Source organism: Hyla sarda, chromosome 4, assembly GCF_029499605.1.
Source record: "Hyla sarda isolate aHylSar1 chromosome 4, aHylSar1.hap1, whole genome shotgun sequence".
NCBI classification, from domain to species: Eukaryota; Metazoa; Chordata; class Amphibia; order Anura; family Hylidae; genus Hyla; species Hyla sarda.
In genome coordinates this window covers 13,396,777-13,416,690 of record NC_079192.1, presented here as the reverse complement: position 1 = coordinate 13,416,690, position 19,914 = coordinate 13,396,777, and the positions used below count along the sequence as shown (strand labels likewise).

At 42.8% G+C, this 19,914-nt stretch overlaps 1 long non-coding RNA gene across 1 annotated transcript in view; it reads right to left on the bottom strand.

Annotated features, from left to right (window-relative positions):
* Nucleotides 1-237: 237 nt before the first annotated feature.
* The window catches only part of LOC130367556 (uncharacterized), a 101,099-nt gene continuing 81,422 nt past the window's right edge, over nt 238-19,914 (bottom strand). The window contains exons 3-4 of the long non-coding RNA XR_008892103.1: nt 1,814-1,896; nt 238-402 (exon numbers count right to left, since the gene is read on the bottom strand). This is a non-coding gene — a long non-coding RNA (uncharacterized LOC130367556). The remainder of the gene's footprint in view (nt 403-1,813; nt 1,897-19,914) is intronic.

The window sequence follows — 19,914 nt, the reverse complement described above, 5'->3', positions numbered from 1 at the left end:
TCTGATCAGGTGCTTCAGGCGTTGAATCCTCGCAACGTGCTGCTGCTCCATCTGCCTGATTTCAACTTCTAATTTAGAGATGACTGTTAGGATAAAAAAAAAAAAAGATTAATATGTAATTGTAAAAATTATAATGCTGTGTTCACATATTCACTCTTCTGGCGGGGGCAGTAGGCAACTGCCTCTTCCTCCTCTTCTGGTGGGTGGGGGGGGAGTGCGGCTCCTCCTCCTCTGCCACCACCTCGACATTCTCCCCCACTTCCGGTGGTGACTCTGGGGTTGATTGCCGTGATGGCTCAGCCTCCTCCTCTCCATCATCTTGCTGATGTTCCTCCCCCCTGTCCTCCTCTTCCTCCTCCTCGGCCTCTCTCCTTCTTCTCCTTACAGAGGGAAGCGGAGCTTCTGTAATGACACAATGTTGAGTGTAGACAAACAACTTACAACTCATAACCAATGCAAATTCACCCCTTAATGACCTTGCCATTTTCCACCTTTTTAGCAAATTGTAAATTGTAAGTAATATATGGAACAGAAAAAAAGACCCTTTGATGGCGCTGCTGGTTCAAGTAAGAAGTGGATCCAAGCCAGGAGTATTATAAAACACCGTAGTGATTTATTAGTGAATGAAAATAATAAAACATACAGAGATGATGCGTTTTGGGGGAGCCACCTCCTTCCTCAGATCAGTCTGGGGACATCAGGTACATACACAGATTAAATAGAGGGACAATTGGCGCCAAACACTAAAAAGGGGGGCGGAGCCAAAGCCCCACATCATAGGTAATATTCATATAGATGAGTTACATACAGAATTATGACATTAAAATACAATTTATATGTAAATGTATGTGAACAGGAAGGCAGGTGCATAAACGTTCATTTACTATATGCAGAGCTTTAATAAATGACAGGCAGCGATGTGTAGCCGTAGAACGGCCTCCGCCATCCGGTCTCCAGATGTCAACATCCTGCCAGATGATGCTGACAGCACTGGAGCCGGGGTCAGAGGTACGTCACCAGGGTAAGGAAACATGTGACCGGCTCCCGGCCAATCACATCTAGAGGCGGAGTCCCAGGTCGCCGCACGTGTCAGGAGATGTAAATATAAACAAAACATCACCAGGATTTTGCTGACAGGTAAGATGGACCATGCGCAACGCTGGACAGTGTCTATAGGGTGTGCAGCACGGATCAAACAGCGGAGCCGTAACAGATCGGGGACATCAAAGGCAGAAATGAGATGGACCGTGCGCCACGTAGAATGATGCGCAGCACGGATCTAGTGATGGAACCATAGCAGATGGGAGTGGATGTTAGATGACAGGGACATAGAGAACGGGCAAAGCCAGGAAAAAAGGGGTGCTGACAGTCACACCGTAATAGTGGTGCTGCTTGTAATGGAGCACAAAAGATGTGTTAGCAATAGTGCAAATGACAAATGGTATCGCACATATGCAATGCCAAAATGGGGGCATGTAGGAAGATGGTTTATAAATATAGTGGGGGTGGAAAGAGACCCTATATAGGCAGCATAAGGGAGGCAATTGGTGATCATTACCATACAATATATATATATATAATATATATAATATTATATATTTATTTACACACAGTGACTTCCCCCCCGCCGACAGATGATCATTTCAACATGCGATGGCCTCTCAGTCCATCGCATGTTGAAGGCAGCATCCACATACGATGCTTTTGTATATCGGGGCCATCACATAAACGGCTATCCAGCAGCGCAGACTGCTTCAGCTGCTGCCGGATAGCAGTTTACAGTGCCCCGTGTGGTCCGCTGACTATCGCTTACCTGTCCTCGGGGCTCCAGAGCGTCCTCTTCGGATCCCCTGCATCGTCGGCGCGCTCCATCGATGTCATCTAGATGAGCCAAACCTAAAGTTGCCAGGGGCAGACAAGAAGTTAGAAGTGGTAACTATAGAGGTGGTTTTTCTTTTTTTTTATGTTTACTGGAAGCAATGATGTTGTACAGAGTGCGACCCCTACGAAAGGTAAGTCAGGGTCTGGGTGGAAGTAAGATGCTTAGATGAGGGTCCTTTAACAGAATGGCCCAATGTTTAGCAAGAATTTTATTGATGTTGCTATGATCTCTGCTAAAGGTGGTCACGAAGTTGATGGACCGATCCTGAATGACATGGTGGTATCAGCTTTAGGGGCCAGACAATCTTTCTGCGTGAGTGCTAATGCTCTCTTGTAGGAGGACTGTACTAGGGGGGCGGGATAGCCTTTGCCCTTTAAAACGTGTTTTTAAAATTTTGGCTTTGTGCCCTGAAGTCCCCGCCTCTAGTACAATTCCTGCAAATTCTCTTGAATTGTCCAAAAGGGACATTACATATCCAATTTTTGTAGTGTGCACTATTAAAATTCAGATAGCTGTTGCTGTCAACCTGTTTAAAATACGTCTTGGTGTGTAGTCGGTCACTGTTGTCATGTGAAACAATGATGTGTAAGAATTCAGCATGGTTACCGAAGATGGATTGAGTGAATTGTAGGGACCAGTCATTAGTATTGAGATCGGTGAGGAAAGTATCTAGATCTTCCCTATTGCCACTCCAAATGATAAAAATATAATCGATAGAACGTCGATAATAGGTGCAAATAAGCCAACAAATAGGTTAGCCAAGCTAGGGGTTACCTTGGACCCCATAGCGGTGCCTGTAGTCTGAAGGTAAATCTGGCCTGAAAATTCAAAGTAGTTATGTTGGAGTATGAAAAGTAAACTTTTGAGAATAAATTCAGTTTGGGCAAGAGGCATGGTGGAATCACTGTGTAGAAAGTGTGTAACCGCTGCAATACCCAAATTGTGTTCTATGATTGTGTAAAGCTTGTGGTGACAAGCAAATAATTGGGTGACCACTCAGCTTCCATGATGGTGTTGATGAAGTCTGTTGAGTCCCTGAGATGGAATGTAAGGCCAGAGACATGCTTATGTAATAGAAGATCTATGTAATGTGAAAGATTGGAGGTGATTGAGTTTATGCCAGAAATAATGGGACGGCCTGGAGGGTTGATGAGATTTTTGTGAATTTTTGGTAAGTGATAAAATAGTGGCAGGGCTGGTTCTTTAGTGATGATCTAGTCTGCTTTGGAGAGGACCCCTGGAACTGTTTGGTGGGATTAAAGTGCATGGATTTATAGTATCTGAGATCAGACAGAAGTCTATGGGACTCTGCGATGTAGTTGTCTCTATTCAGTATAACTATACCTCCCCCCTGGTCTGCTGGACGTATAATGATGGAGTTATTGTTGGAGAGAGACTTCACAGCGGTTCTTTCAAGGGGGGTGAGATTTGGATTGATGGTGTGAAGAATTTGTATTACCTGGTTCAGTCAGACTTTGATTCTCTAACCGCTAAGAAAATGTATCGATATAGCTACCCCTGGCGTGTAGAGGGTAGAAGGAGGCGGAGGAACTAAGGCAGAAGTAGTAGAGGGATCTGGGGGTACAGATGAGGTGGTACCCCCTGATTCTTTAAAGGGGTATTCCAGGAAAAAAAACTTTTTTATATATATATTAACTGGCTCCAGAAAGTTAAACAGATTTGTAAATTACTTCTATTAAAAAAAATCTTAATCCTTTCAGTACTTAGGAGCTTCTGAAATTAAGGTTGTTCTTTTCTGTCTAAGTGCTCTCTGATGACACCTGTCTTGGGAAACGGGCAGTTTAGAAGCAAATCCCCATAGCAAACCTCTTCTAAACTGGGCGTTTCCCGAGACACGTGTCATCAGAGAGGACTTAGATAGACAAGAACAACCTTAACTTCAGAAGCTCATAAGTACTGGAAGGATTAAACAGATTTGTAAATTACTTCTATTAAAAAATCTTAACTTTCTGGAGCCAGTTGATATATATAGTTTTTTTTTCCCCCTGGAATACCCCTGTAATGGTAAAAAAAATATTTTAATAGTTTGTTTTCTTATGAAACCATTAAGATCAACAAAAAGGTCAAAGGAGTTGGATTTAGCCGTGGGGCAAAGAGTAAGGCCCTTCTTCAAAAGGCACAGTTCTGCCTCAAGTACATGGGAGCTGAGGTTGAAAATGTTAACTGTATTTAATTCATTTTCTTTTTGGTGTTTGCTCTTGGTTTCTTTTCTCTCCCTTGCCACGCGTCCTCCCCTGCATGGTAAGTATACTTTATTTTCATAATTTAAATTTGTTTCTCTCGTCAACACTCTGTAATGTACATAGATTGAATTATTTTTCCCTGACCCGGTTTCTTTCCTTCTTCTTTTCTTTTTCCCTTTCCTTTCTTTCTTTCCTTCCTTTCTGAATACTGTTTTTCTTTCTTTCTTCCTTCCTCTTTTATGTTTATTATATTGTCTCTTTGCTTCCCAGCAATTTGTGTATTATGATTGCTTTTTTTCACCCTATATTAGGAGTTTTGTTTATTTATTTTTTTTTTTTTACTCCATTTAAAAAAAATTTTTACACAAAAACTCACTAATGTAAGCATTGTACCTGGGCAAGTCCATTCCCTGATCTCAATGATCCGATCCAGTTGCCTTCTTTTTTAGGTCGAACCATTTTTTTCACAATGGAAAGAGGGCTGTGCCTCTTTCTGCATTGCTGCTGCAGCTCCTCCTGCACCCCCACTACAATAGCAAAAAAAGGAGAGAAGTCCTCCGGATGTGCCTAAAATATAACTTCAATAATTTAAAATATTAAATTTAAATAGGTGTATGATTCATGAAGTTGCCCGGTGGCAGTTTGCCACCGGGCAACTTCATGAATCCTACACCTATTGAAATTTAATATTTTAAATAATTGAAGTAAAAGTTACAATTTAGGCAAATCCGGAGGACTTCTCTCCTTTTTTTTGTTCTTATGCTGGATGATATTTCTGATCAAACAGTGGTTTAAGTAGAACTAATTTAGAACTAATTTCTACGTTTAAGTTTATACTCCCACTACAATGACTTTTTTTTTTGTCCGCATGTGACCAGATCTGATCATAGCCATGTATCAGAAAACGCTGCAGGATGAAAATGCAAGTATATTAATAGTGTTGCTCACGAATATTCGCAATTCGAATATTATTCGCGAATATAGCGCTATATATTCGTAATTACGAATATTCGTTTTTTTTTTTTTGTTTTTTTTCACAGTACACATCACAGTGATCACCCCTCTCTGCTTCCAGCTTGTGTGGTGTAAAGAAGGCTGTAATACTACTGTGTGAGACTGGCGTGCGAAAATTAGCATATACTAATTTTCGCATACGCGAATTTTCGTATATGCGAAAATAAAACGAGAATATAACGAATATGCGAATATTCGCGAATATATGACGAATATTCGTCCATATATTCGCGAATATTCGCGAATTCGAATATGGCCTATGCCGCTCAACACTATATATTATCACATTCTAAAAGTACTGTGACATCACAGCACTATGTCTGTGGCATGTATGTATGGACAGCATAGAAATATCTCATATTCACATTGCACATCCATTTTCCTGCCTCACACTACATACCCCTCACACACATGCGCGCACGCAGTCTATAGATCAGGTGGTACTCAGCTATTTTTAGTGAGGGTCCGCATATAAATGGTAAAGGTCCAAGGAGAGCCCCCAGGTCCTGATTCACACCTAGCGACCTTGCCTCTGTGCCCCCAGAATTGATGATGCCACTATGCCACCAGAATTGATGATGCCGCTGTGCACCCATAATTAACCCCTTAAGGACCCAGACAATTTTCAATGTAGGACCGGGCCATTTTTTTCAACATCTGACCACTGTCACTTTAAGCATTAATAACTCTGGGATGCTATTACTTTTGATTCTGATTCCGAGATTATTTCGTGACATATTCAACTTTGTTAGTGGTAAATTTTCGTCGATACTTGGATCATTTCTTGGTGTAAAAATTCCAAAATTTGATGAAGAATTTGAAAATGTTGCCTTTTTCTAACTTTGAAGCTCTCTGCTTGTAAGGAAAATAGACATTCCAAATAAATGATATATTGATTCACATATACAATTTACAGTTTGAGTGCCCCTTCATACTAGGAGGAGGTCGTCTATGTATCTCCCGTACCAACTAATCCATCCGGAAAAGGGATTGGACGGGGAGAGCAAGATAACCTCCTCCCAGTATGACATGTACAAATTTGCGAGTGAAGGTGAGAATTTTTAGCCAATCGGGCATGCAGTAATCCGCAAAAAGAAATTTCCATTAAAACAGAAAAAAATTATGCTGCAAAAGAAAATGTAACACCTGTAACATATAGTCTCTTAAATCTTGACTGTATGTGCTGTGTTTTGATAAACGATGTGATACAGCTATCGTCGCTTTGTCATGTGGTATACACGTGTACAATGCAATCACGTTGCATGACATCCAACTATCAGTACTGAAGAGAGAAGGTAGCCAGTGTGGAAAATGCAGAAAATCCCTTTATTGCATAAAATCCAAAGCACAGGACAGGGTAACCATGATGACGCGTTTCAGGCGTGTACTGCCCTTAGTCATACACTAAGGGTGGTACACGCCTGAAACGCGTCATCATGATTGCCCGGTCCTGTGCTTTGGATTTTATGCAATAATGGGATTTTCAGCATTTTCCATGCTGGCTTCCTTCTCTTCTTCATATCTGTTGGTGTCGCCGCACGCCTGCCGCGCTGTGGATGGGACTGTGATTGGGTGAGCTGATCTTCACATCTCTAAAACTATCAGTACTGGACCATCTCATGACTTCTGTTGCCTGTAGTAAGGATTTAGTGTCTTTGATAAAGGCCATGCTCTCAGTCTCTCTAAAAGGGAGTCTATACCTGCGACGATTGGTCTCAACGGTGGCGGAAATTTATTTTGATGTAATTTTGGTAGTGCATGAAACACAGGACATTTAGGATGGGCAGGTAGCATGTATTCCAGCTGTTTTTGTGTTATAATGGATAATGCTCGACCATCTTCTAAAAGATTTGAGAACTTATTTCTAAATACTTCGGTAGGATCCGTTTTTTAATCTGCGATATGTTTTATCATTAAGCATTTCCAAAACGAGTTGGTAGGAGTCCAGTAAAGCTACTGCTCCACCTTTATCTGATGGACGAATGGTTATTGCTGTATTATGGCTCAATTCTTGTATAGCTTGTTTCTGATGACGTCTGAGATTTGGTTTGTCTAGAAATATTGTCATGCAGTTTATCTTCTTCCACTTTTTGTTAAAAAATTTTTCGATACCCTCCAGCCTCGAATGAATCGGATAAAAGTCCGGGTTTTTAATAGAAAAAGTATTAAGTATTATCTATACATTCCTGCTGATTGCTTTCATCTTGTAAATCAAGGAGTACCGTATTTTTCGCCCTATAGGACGCACCAGCGTATAAGACGCACCCTATTTTTAGGTGCAAAATCTAAAAAATTAAAGATTTTGAACCCAATAGTGATCTTCAACCTGCGGACTTCCAGATGTTGCAAAACTATAACTCCCAGCATGCCCGGACAGCCGTTGGCTGTCCGGGCATGCTGGGAGTTGTAGTTTTGCAACATCTGGAGGTCCGCAGATTGAAGACCACTGCATAGGAGGTAGTACTCACGTGTCCCTGCCGCTCCGGACCCGTCACCGCTGCCCTGGATGTCGCTGCATCGCTGTTGCCATCTCCCCGTCGCTCCGGAACGTCTCTGCTGCCGGCCGGGTATCCCCGCTCTCCGTCGCCGCCATCACGTCGTTATGCACGCCGACGCACGTACGCGACGACGTGATGACGAGGAAGGAGAGCGCCGGCCATACAGGGGATCCCTGAATGGAGAAGACACCGAGGAGGTAGGTAAGGTTCCTTCCGGTGTCCTGTAAGCACTAACCCGGCTATTCAGTCGGGCTGTTCGGGACCGCCGCTGTGAAATCGTGACGGTCCCGAACAGCCCGACTGAGCAGCCGGGTTAGTGTCACTTTCCTTTCAGACGCGGCGGTCAGCTTTGATCGCCACGTCTGAAGGGTTAATACAGGGCATCACCGCGATTGGTGATGTCCTGTATTAGCCGCGGGTCCCGGCCGTTGATGGCCGCAGGTACCGCCGCGATAGGTGTGTATTCGCCATGTAAGACGCACCGACTTTTTCACCCCAGTTTTTGGGAAGAAAATGTGCGTCTTATACGGCAAAAAATACGGTATTTATGTTGCTATTTGTTCATGGAACTCCCTGTGGAGAGGCATAGTACTACTTCCCCGATTATTTAGGTGTGTACTAGAGATACAATAGGAGGAAGAATTTGTATTATCAATATTGAAAAAAATGCCTTTTCACAGTGAGTAAACGCATGAACTTGTTCACATCCAGGAGAGTCCCATACAAATCAAAATCACATGATGGAATAAATGTTAACCCTTTTGGCCAAAACTTCTAATTGTGATTAAAATTGTGCTCAAAATTTTTACCGATAAATTTATAAGACTGATTTATTGTTTGTATTTCTTGTAGTGTGTTTTCACCCTCCTGTGAGCAGCGCCTCTAAAACGTTATTTTTCCCACTTAACCAATAGACAAAAATTTTTAAATGGGGATCTGTGTCTCGCATGGGCCCTGTGATTATTTATATGTATATGTGACACAATTTTACATTTAAAGAAATCTTTCTTTTAACAAATATCCATTGTACATCCATTTTTGGTTGGGGTATTTGAGGACTGGGATTCCCCTTTTATTGTTTCTATTTTTTCCTCACACCTGTGGGTACAGGTGTACCCAGTTAACCTCATACAATTTGTGTTGTTGAGCTGTACATATAGTTTGAATTTGAATTCTTGGACCCGTTCTACAGTACCATGCCAGATTAAAATTAGGTCATCTATATACCGACCATACCATCCTATAAGATGGCTAAGTGTATTAATGTTGGCATATAGATCAACCTCCTCCAAATAGGCCATATATAAATTGACTAAAAACAGGGAGAACTCAGACTCCATTGAACATCCAGTGATTTGTAAAAAGTTAACACAACTAGTATAAAAATTTTAATCTGGGCATCATGTGTACTATATTCATTCAGATGATATGACACAGCTTGTATCCTCCATGATAAATCAATGCAAGTGTATAATGACACGGTCACATGATAACCAGATGGCAGTTTGTGACCACTATTAATGCTTAATAGCTTGTAACAGTGATGAGACACAAAGCCACATAATGGATACGTCGTCTATATATCTTGTCCAAAATGTGGTCCTATGTTTTCTCCGGTTATGGGACAACTTAGAGAAAACCTGGGTATCTTCCCACTAGCCCAGAAGAAGACTTGCCTAACTGGAGGCTCATGGGTTCCCCATTGAGGTGCCCCAGAGATTGTGATTGGAGAAAATAAAAAAATAAAAAAATAAAAAAATGGGGGTAAATGTCATGCGTTTGAGGATGAACGTATTATGTTAATGTGGAAATCTATTCTTAAAGTTAAGAAAATGATCTAAAGCTTTGAGGCCAATTGGATGCAGAATAGAGAAATATAGGGTCAATTTATGGAGGTAACTCCCTTCTAAAGAAAGCCTATTGAGTTTCAAGGAGGTCTCCTGTGTCTCTTGTATAGGAAGGTAAAGTCACAACAAATGGCCGAAGAATTTTATCTATGTATTCTGTTATTTTTGGACCATTGACCCCTGAAACAATCTGCCTACATATCCATGGTGCTGGTCCTTTTATGTACTTTTGGCAGACCATAGAAAGTCTCTGTCCTAAGTGATGGGGGCAAAAGAATAATATAAACTTATCAGTAAGGAAGAGTTTAAGTCTTAAGGGCATTTCTTATCTAACTACCTCAGGATCTTACCTTGGTACCGTTACTGTTGTTAGTTCATTTACCCCAGTATAAAGAAGGGTCTAGCCATTTTTAGTACATCCACAAAAACCCCACTTGTCAGGAGCTTTTATAATTGATCCCTCTTTGTTTTTCCAAATTTTGTATACAATGCAGTGCAATGTCCATTGTTAGGGCATGATCTATCCGCCATTTTATGGGACACAGGATGGAAATCAAATTGAGGTTTTGAGGAAACCGAGTAACATCTGCACATATTATTTCAGAATAAAGTCCAAATATTGTCATCTTTCTGGGCTACTGCTATCTATTCTGGATATAATGGGTCTCCCTGGTGGGTTTACTGAATTTTTTTTTTGGGTGAATGATAATTGTTAGGAGTAGAGAGAGATGGTATAAACAAATGTTTTTATCGTTTATAATGATGGTATTTGACAAAGCCAGGGAACTGGTGAAACGTTAGGGAGGATGGTGCTAAAGTTTTAGAGCGTCACTTATGTAACATTTTCTACACCAATAAGGAGGACAACTATTCTCAATTGAGTTAGTGAGCTATCAACACAAAGCGCTCACAAATAACAAGTACGGATATAAAGACAGTCTCACACACACTACTGTAAAGAAGCTAAGGGAAGATAAATAAAAATATACATGATATAGTAGATGGAATTAAAAAAAAAAACTTTTGCCACCTAGTGGTACTAATGAGAACAAAAATCTATTATTTTAATAGTAGTGGGAATAAAAGTAAAGTTTAGGGCATTCCTGGAGGGGCATGTCCCTAAAGATGTGTTGCTCCTTTGATATTTTGCACGAAAACCTCAACTTGGGGGTGGTAGGTGACCACCAGTGATACACTGCTGCCTGTGCAATGTCCCATATACCTCAGGAGTTCTTTCGGGGATGTTGGTGGCTTTCCATATCTGGTTGTCAATGACCCTGGTACTGTAGCCCTGCCATATCAGGCTATAGGATACAACTGAATCTGTTCTGACTGTATATGACGAGTCCTTTGTGTGTTCAGGGTGGAAGATATGGTTTTTGAGGTAGGTTGGGCTGTTTGTAGGGACGTGTGGATGGAGTTGTTCATAATGATAGTTGTGTCCAGGAAGTTAATTTCTGTGGGGGAGAAGCTGATGGTAAGGTTGCTGCTGGAGTGGAATTCATGGAAATTCTCATGGAAAGTGAGAAGTTCCTTTTGTTGGCAGGCCAGATGATTAAAATATCGTCTATGTAGCAAAAGTACCTAAGGGATTTTGTTTGGCTGGTGGATAGGAAGTCCTCTTCCAATTTTGCCATAGAGTTTTGCATGCTGTGGTGCCATTTGACTGCCCATAGCGGTCCCAATCTTCTGCAGGTAAAGGTCCTGTCCAAATCTGAAAAAATTATGATCAGGGAGCTTGCTCTGCCATCGCTCTAGCAGCGCATCCGCAGCATCAAATACGCTGAAGATGTGCTCCCATGTGACCCTACCCAAAGTGTTTGGAGGATGTTTTGTATTTTTTTTTTTTTTTTTTTTTTTTTTTTTTTATATATAACCAGGATAACCTATCATTAAAAGATGAAGTAGAAAGCCCAATCCCCATACTATGCCTGTGTTGCGGTAATAACTCAATCACGAATTATCATAAAATCTTGAAAAATTGTGAAAATGATCAAATTATTAAAATTATGACCTGATGAATTGTAGACAGATTGATACAATTCATGTGTCTGACTATTTCCCCAGATATCAAAGTTCTTTTTGACGGGATGATGATGATGATTAGGATGTAGTTTTGTAATATACAGTAATACACAGGCATTATGAAAATATTTATTGGTTACAATCATAGAGTCATAAAACACAATATATATGAAAATTAACTCTTTAGCGCAAATGGACGTACATTCACGTCTATTTGTGGCTCCCGAGGTATGACTCTCCGGCTGAGCACATGCATCATACCCGGTGGGCCCCTTTTCCCATTCTTTAAAAAAAAAAGTGTAAATAAACGTATGTGGTATCGCCGCATGCGTAAATGTTGAAACTATAAAAAGATATCATTAATTAAACCACACGATCAATGGCGTACATGTAAAAAAAATTAAGTCCAAAATAGCGTATTTTTTTTCACTTTTGATACCATAAAAAAAATGAATAAAAAGTGATCAAAAAGTCAGATCAAAACAAAAAATGGTACCGATAAAAACTTCAGATCACTGTGCAAAAATGGAGCCCCCATACCACCCCGTATATGGAAAAATAGTTATAGCGGTCAGGAGAGGACATTTTTCAACATATACATTTTGGTGCATGTAGTTATGATTATTTTTTTGTAGTAAAATAAAATCAAACCTATATATATTGGGTATACTTGTGACCATATGGACCTATAGAATAAATTGGGTAACATTTTTACCGAAAACTGCACTGCATAGAAACGAAGGCCGCTAAAAATCACAATTTTTTTGTGGTGAAATTAATGGTATTACAAAGTAAAATTGGCGCTAAGAACAAGCCCTCATATGGATTTTTTGATGGAAAATTGAAACGCATGACCTTTCATGTGTATGCAGTAATTGGGAGAGATGGCCGTTTGTACTATAACCGCTTTGCAAAGATTTCTTGGCAAACACATGAAATAGCTTAATGGTGTACTCCGCCCCTAGACATCTTATCCTCTATCCATAGGATAGGGGATAAGATGTCTGATCGTGGGGGTCCCGCCGCTGTCCTCACAATCTCAGCTGCAGCATCCCAGACATCTGGTGCATGGAGCGAACTTCGTTCCGTGCCAGATGACTAGCGATGCGGGGCGGAGGCTCGTGATGTCACTGCCATGCCCCCTTAATGCAAGTCTATGACAGGGGACGTGATGGCCATAATGCCCCCTTCCATAGTCTTGCATTGAGGGGGCATGGCCGTGACGTCTCGAGCCTCCAGCGCTGAACCCGACGCTCTAAACGTACACCAGGTGCAGCACTGAGATCCTTTTGGATAGGGGATAAGAAATCTAGGGGTGGAGTACCCCTTTAAAGATGAATCTGGAGACTTTAACCTTCTGAAGTGGTCTTGTTTGAACCATACCTGCAGTGCTATACAGAGATATTGAGCCCAATTATGGACCGAAACCTGATGACAATCTAACTTCCATATTGTCCAATCAGTTTGTTTCTGGAGTTTGTATGTTCTCACATGCTCATGGGAATACTCCCAAACTCCACCCTGAGGTTGGGGGGGAACCTAGCCTCCACCCTGAGGTTGGGGGGGAACCTAGCCTCCACCCTGAGGTTGGGGGGGAACCTAGCCTCCACCCTGAGGTTGGGGGGGAACCTAGCCTCCACCCTGAGGTTGGGGGGAACCTAGCCTCCACCCTGAGGTTGGGAAGAACCTAGCCTCCACCCTGAGAAGGCCCTGAGGTTGGGAGGAACCTAGACTCTGTGCAGCACAGTACGTCGTCAATGTATCATGTCCTAATTCTAAATATTACAGGCCTTGGGGAGGACCTACATCAGGTGTTCTCCAATCCTGCATCTTTAACTTACCAATGTGCTAAGGTGTTTGGTGACTTCCAAAGATATATAACGTGTGTAGACTGTAAGTGACAAGTTGGTGTCCTCAGGTGTGTCCTACAGAGTGTTCCTCAATCCAGAAACATGTTCTACAGAATACATGGCAGACATTTGAGACATACCCTTGGATTTTGCCATGTTTTCCACTTTATTTATTTTATTTTTGCACATTTTGCCATGGTTTTGGTGTATATACCTACTGGAAGCTATCTGGTGCATATTGCAAGAGCCAAAAACTCTTGAGTGCCGACCATTGTGTCCTTTGGTAATCTTAGCACATGTACATCCCCCCCCCCCCCCCTCTACATCCATAAATATCTACCTGGGGCTCTCATGTACATGGTGGGAGTTGTAGTTTTGCTGCCTTTTTGCTACTGGACTAAATGTTAATGTCACCTGTACATAATATTGTATAGAACACCAAAATGATGATTTTATACAACGTGTGTTACTAGTGTGTAATGTAACTCTGGTGCATAGAGAGAAGATTGTGAGCCCTTGGGGACAGAAGTTTTTATATAATGTAATGTAATATTTGTGGGTTTTGATGTTTATATCTTATATTGTGACTCTATGGGGCATTGCTGTATTTTTGTTAGAAATCTCTTAAATCTACGGACTATTAATGTGTAGACTGTTGTGAGCCCCTTTTTATGTTTCTGTAATGTTTATAGAATATTATGACTCAATTTGTTGTGTATTAGAAATGTGTCTCTAATAAAATGTTTGTGCTATAAATGTGTAGTCCCTTGTGAGATCTCTGGGGTGACCGTTCCATCTATCCTGTAAGACGTCCTATAATGCTGTAGTTATATGGTGTCTGGTGAGAGAGAAGAGAGATGGGGAGAGACTGGACTTGCTCGGTCAGCTCCTCCATGTATTTTATTGTGTTTTACATGCTCTAATAATTTGGTTAAAGGGGTACTCTGTCTCTAGACATTTTATCCCCTATCCAGAGGATAGGGGATAAGATGTCAGTTCTTGGAAGTCCCGCCGCTGGGGACCCCCTCATTCTCTCCTGTAGCACCCTGTTCACCATTTGCGCAGAGCGAAGAATGCTCCATGGCTGATGACGGGCGATACAGGGCCGAGTATCGTGAAGTCACAGCCTCGCCCCCTCAATGCAAGCCTATGGGAATAGAAATGGCTTGCAAGCTGGACACACACCACACAACAGAGGTGGCTCTAGACTTTTTGAGGCCTTAGGCAAAAATATATCTGAGGCCCCCCAAGCGAGATTAAAAAAAAAAAAAAAAAACGCACTGCACTATATCTATTTATCAGTGGGTATGTAGTATAAAGTGCTGCTTTATACAGCAACTCACCAATGACGTCTTCTCTAATTTGCATCGTTGCCTTCTCTTCATCTGGTCCGGGCCATCATCACGATTTCTTCCACACACAATTCTTCACGTTAAACCTCCATAACAAACCTATTAGGTGCCGAGCTTTTTTTTTTCCATGGGTGACAGAGGGGTGTAGAGGAGCGTACATGGGTGACAGAGGGATGTGGATGTGGGTGACAAAGGGGTTTAGAGGGGTTTACATGGGTGTAGAGGAGTGTACATGGGTGGCAGAGGGGTGTGGAGGGGTATACATGGGTGTAGAGGAGTGTACATGGGTGGCAGAGGGGTGTGGAGGGGTATACATGGGTGTAGAGGAGTGTACATGGGTGGCAGAGGGGTGTAGAGGAGTGTACATGGGTGGCAGAGGGGTGTAGAGGAGTGTACATGGTGGCAGAGGGGTGTACATGGGTGACAGAGGGGTGAATAGGGGGTGGACATGGGTGACAAGGATGTGGTCAGAGGGGTGGACAATGGAGGGTGTACATGGGTGACAGGGATGGACAGGGGTGACAGGGTTGGATGGGGGTGGACATGGATGACAGGATGGGAGACAGGGGGTCAGGGGTGGACATGGGTGACAAGGTGGTAAAAGAGGGACAGGAGTGACAGATGGGTGGACTGGGGTGACAAAGGGACAGATGGGTGAACAGGAGGGTAGACATGGGTGACAGGGTAGACTACGGGGGTAAAACATTGGTGACAGGGATGGACAGTGGAGTGGATAAGGCGGACATGGAGGACAGGAGGGTGGACATGAGTGACGGGATGATAGGAGGGTGGACATAGGTGAGATGGACATGGGTGACGGGGGTGAACAGGGGTGACGGGGGTGAACAGGGGTGACGGGGGGGTGGACATGGGTGACAGGTGTGTACACTGTCCGTAATGTTACAATAACATGTCCACCCCCCTGACATCCTAACTGGCCATGGTGTGGGATGAGTATGGACTGGATGGTGTTTCCCAACCAGGGTGCCTCAAGCTGTTGCAAAACTACAACTCCCAGCATGCCTGGACGGATAGGTGTGTATACGTATGTACTGCATGTGTGTGTGTGGCAGAGGCGGCTCTCTAATTAGGAGATATAGGCGGCCGCCATTTGAAAAAAATAAGTCGCCAAAATCACTGCTCTAACTACACGATTTAGGCGGCCGCCTATATCTCCTAATTAGAGAGCCGCTTCTGACACACACACACACACACACACACACACACACACACACACACACACACACACAGTACATACGTATACACACCTACTACACACAGACACAGACACACACACACACACACACACACACACACACACTGCTCAAAAAAAATAAAGGGAACACTTAAACACAATGTAACTCCAACTGGCGCCCTGTGCTCTTCACAGATGAAAGCAGGTTCACACAGAGCACAAGTGACAGACATGACAGTCTGGAGACACTGTGTAGAACGTTCTGCTGCATGACCGGTTTGGTGGGTCAGTAATGGTGTGGGGTTGCATTTCTGTGGGAGGGCCGCACAACCCTCAATGTGCTTGCCAGAGGTATCCTGACTGCCATTATGTACTGAGATGAGATCCTCAGACCCCTTGTGAGACCATATGCTGGTGCGGTTGGTCCTGGGTTCCTCCTAATACAAGACAATGCTAGACCTCATGTGGCTGGAGTGTGTCAGCAGTTCCTACAAGAGGAAGACATTGATGCTATGGACTGGCCGCCCGTTCCCCTGAATCCGATTGAGCACATCTGGGTCGTCTCGCTCCATCCACCACAGACTGTCCAGGAGTTGGCGGATGCTTTAGTTTATGTCTGGGAGGACATCCCTCAGGAGACCATCCCCCACCTCAACAGGAGCATGCCCAGGCATTGTAGGGAGGTCATACGGGCACGTGGAGGCCACACACACTACTGAGCCTCATTGGGACTTGTTTTAAGGACAATACATAGTTGAATGCGCTGACAACAAAATCGCACAAACTTTAGGTAAAGATGAAAGTATTTAATACGATTAGTTCATCCAGATCCACACACATATAACACACAGTACATGTATATTACATATATGTACTATATATGTGTACTGTGTGTATGTAATGTATACAGTACACATACAGTATGTGTGTACATATGTACTGTGTGTATAGATAGATACACACACGCAGTGGGGCAAAAAAGTATTTAGTCAGCCACCAATTGTACAAGTTCTCCCCTTATAACCTATGATGAAAATTACAGCCTCTCTCATCTTTATAACCTCAACTATGAGACCGAATGAGAAAAAAAATCCATAACATCACATTGTCTGATTTTTTAAGAATTTATTTGCAAATGATGGTGGAAAATAAGTATTTGGTCAAAAACAAAAGTTCATCTCAATACTTTGTTATATTCCCTTTGTTGCCAATGACAGAGGTCAAACGTTTTCTGTAAGTCTTCACAAGGTTCTCACACACTGTTGCTGGTATTTTGGCCCATTCCTCCATGCAGATCTCCTCTAGAGCAGTGATGTTTTGGGGCTGTCGCTGGGCAACACAGACTTTCCACTCCCTCCTAAGGTTTTCTATGGGGTTGAGATCTGGAGACTGGATAGGCCACTCCAGGACCTTGAAATGCTTCTTACGAAGCCACTCTTTCGTTGCCCGGTCGGTGTGTTTGGGGTCATTGTCATGCTGAAAGACCCAGCCATGTTTAATCTTCAATGCTCTTGCTGATGGAAGGAGGTTTTCAACCAAAATCTCACGATGCATGGCCCCAGATAAGACGTCCTGGTCCCTTTTGCTGAAAAACAGCCCCAAAGCATGATGTTTCCACCCTAATGCTTCACAGTAGGTATGGTGTTCTTTGGATGCAACTCAGCATTCTTTCTCCTCCAAACATGTAGAGTTGAGTTTTTACCAAAAAGTTCTACTTTTGTTTCATCTGACCATATGAAATTCTCCCAATCCTCTTCTGGATCATCCAAATGCTCTCTAGCAAACTTCAGACGGGCCTGGACATGTTCTGGCTTTAGCAGGGGGACACGTCTGGCAAACTACATGATTTGAGTCCCTGGCAGCGTAGTGTGTTACTGATGGTAGCCTTTGTTACTTTGGTCCCAGCTCTCTGCAGGTCATTCACTAGGTCCCTCCAAGTGGTTCTGGGATTTTTGCTCACTGTTCTTGTCATCATTTTGAAACCACGGGGTGAGATCTTGAGTGGAGCCCCTGAGCGAGGGAGATTGTAAGTGGTCTTGTAGGTCTTCCATTTCCTAATAATTGCTCCCACAGATGATTTCTTCACACCAAGCTGCTTGCCTATTGCAGATTCAGTCTTCGCAGCCTGGTGCAGGTCTACAATTTTGTTTCTGGTGTCCTTCGACAGTTCTTTGGTCTTGGCCATAGGGGAGTTTGGAGTGTGACTGTTTGAGGTTGTGGACAGGTGTCTGAGCTTATCAGTATAAGCAACAGGTGCCATTAATACAGGCAACGTGTGGAGGACAGAGGAGACTTATAGAAGAAGTTACAGGTCTGTGAGACAGAAATCTTGCTTGTTTGTAGGTGATCAAATACTTATTTTCCACCATAATTAGCAAATTCTTTAAAAATCAGACAATGTGATTTTATGGATTTTTTCTCATTCTCTCTCATAGTTGAGGTTATAACCTATGATGATGATTACAGCCTCTCATCTTTTTAAGTGGAAGAACTTGCACAATTGGCGGCTGACTAAATACTTTTTTTGCCCCATTCTCTTTTCACCCCCCCCCCCTCTCTTTTCACTTTCTTCTTCCCCTCAGGTTCTTAAAGGGGTACTCCACTGCTCAGCGTTTGGAACAAACCATTCTGAATGCTGGAGCTGATGCAGGGAGCTCGTGACCTCACAGCCCAACCCTCATGTCACGCCCCGCCCCCTTAATGTAAGTCTATGGAACGGGGCGTAGCAGCCACCACGCCCCCTCCCATAGACTTGCATTGAGGGGGTGGAGCCATACGTCATGAGGGGGCAGGGCTATGACGTCAAAAGCTCCCGGCACCAGTGTTCGGAACAGTTTGTTCCAAGCGCTGAGCAGCAGAGTACCCCTTTAAGCACTACATATCTTCTATACTACATTCATTCTCATGTCTGCCGTTGGCACATAATTATGATGTTCATTTGTTGGTGACAGCAGTGCATGCATCTAAAAAAAATTCATAAAATGGACAGAGATGTCAGCAGAGAGCATGGTGCTTGTAATGTCAGCAGAGAGCTCTGTGTTCCAAAAAGAAAATAATTTCCTCTGTAGTATTCAGCAGCTAATAAGTACTGGAAGGATTAAGATCTTTTTTAATAGAAGTAATTTACAAATCTGGTTAACTTTCTGGCACCGATTGATTTAAAAAAAAAAAAAATGTTGTTTTCCCCCGGAGAACCCCTTTATTTTCCCATGTCGCACATTAGCGGGATTCAGAACACTGCTGCAGACGCACTATCCAGACACAATTTTTCACTTTTCTTTAGGTAATGCCAGAGGCCGATGTTACAGGGGCTCAGATTCCACCACTCCATTTATTGATCCTGAATTAAATTAGTATTTTTGGGTAGCTCAACATCTGGTTACTGACTGTCGCTTAATACACGAAGAATATATAACGCAGCCTGGAGCGCCTTCAAAACATTTGTCTTATCATCCAGAAGATGTTCATTCTGTTTCTTTTAGCATACTTGGGGTTTGGCCATTCTTTATTGCATCTCACTTACAATACCATTTAAGATCTACCTATCAGGTATTCAACATCATTTATCCTTAAAGGGGTACTCTGCTGCTTAGCGTTTGGAACAAACTGTTTCGAACGCTGGAGATGGCAGCTCGATACGTCATAGCCCCGCCCCCTCATGATGTCACGCCCCGCTCGTCAATGCAAGTCTATGGGAGGGGGCTTGATGTCATGAGGGGGCGGGGCTATGATGTCACGAGCTCCCAGCACCGGCTCCAGCTTTCGGATAAGTTTGTTCCAAACGCTGAACAGCGGAGTACCCCCTTTAAAGGGGTTATCCAGGAAAAAACTTTTTTTTATATATCAACTGGCTCCAGAAAGTTAAACAGATTTGTAAATTACTTCTATTAAAAAATCTTAATCCTTTCAGTACTTATGAGCTTCTGAAGTTAAGGTTGTTCTTTTCTGTCTAAGTCCTCTCTGATGACACGTGTCTCGGGAAATGCCCAGATTAGAAGAGGTTTGCTATGGGGATTTAGTCTGGGCGTTTCCCGAGACACGTGTCAT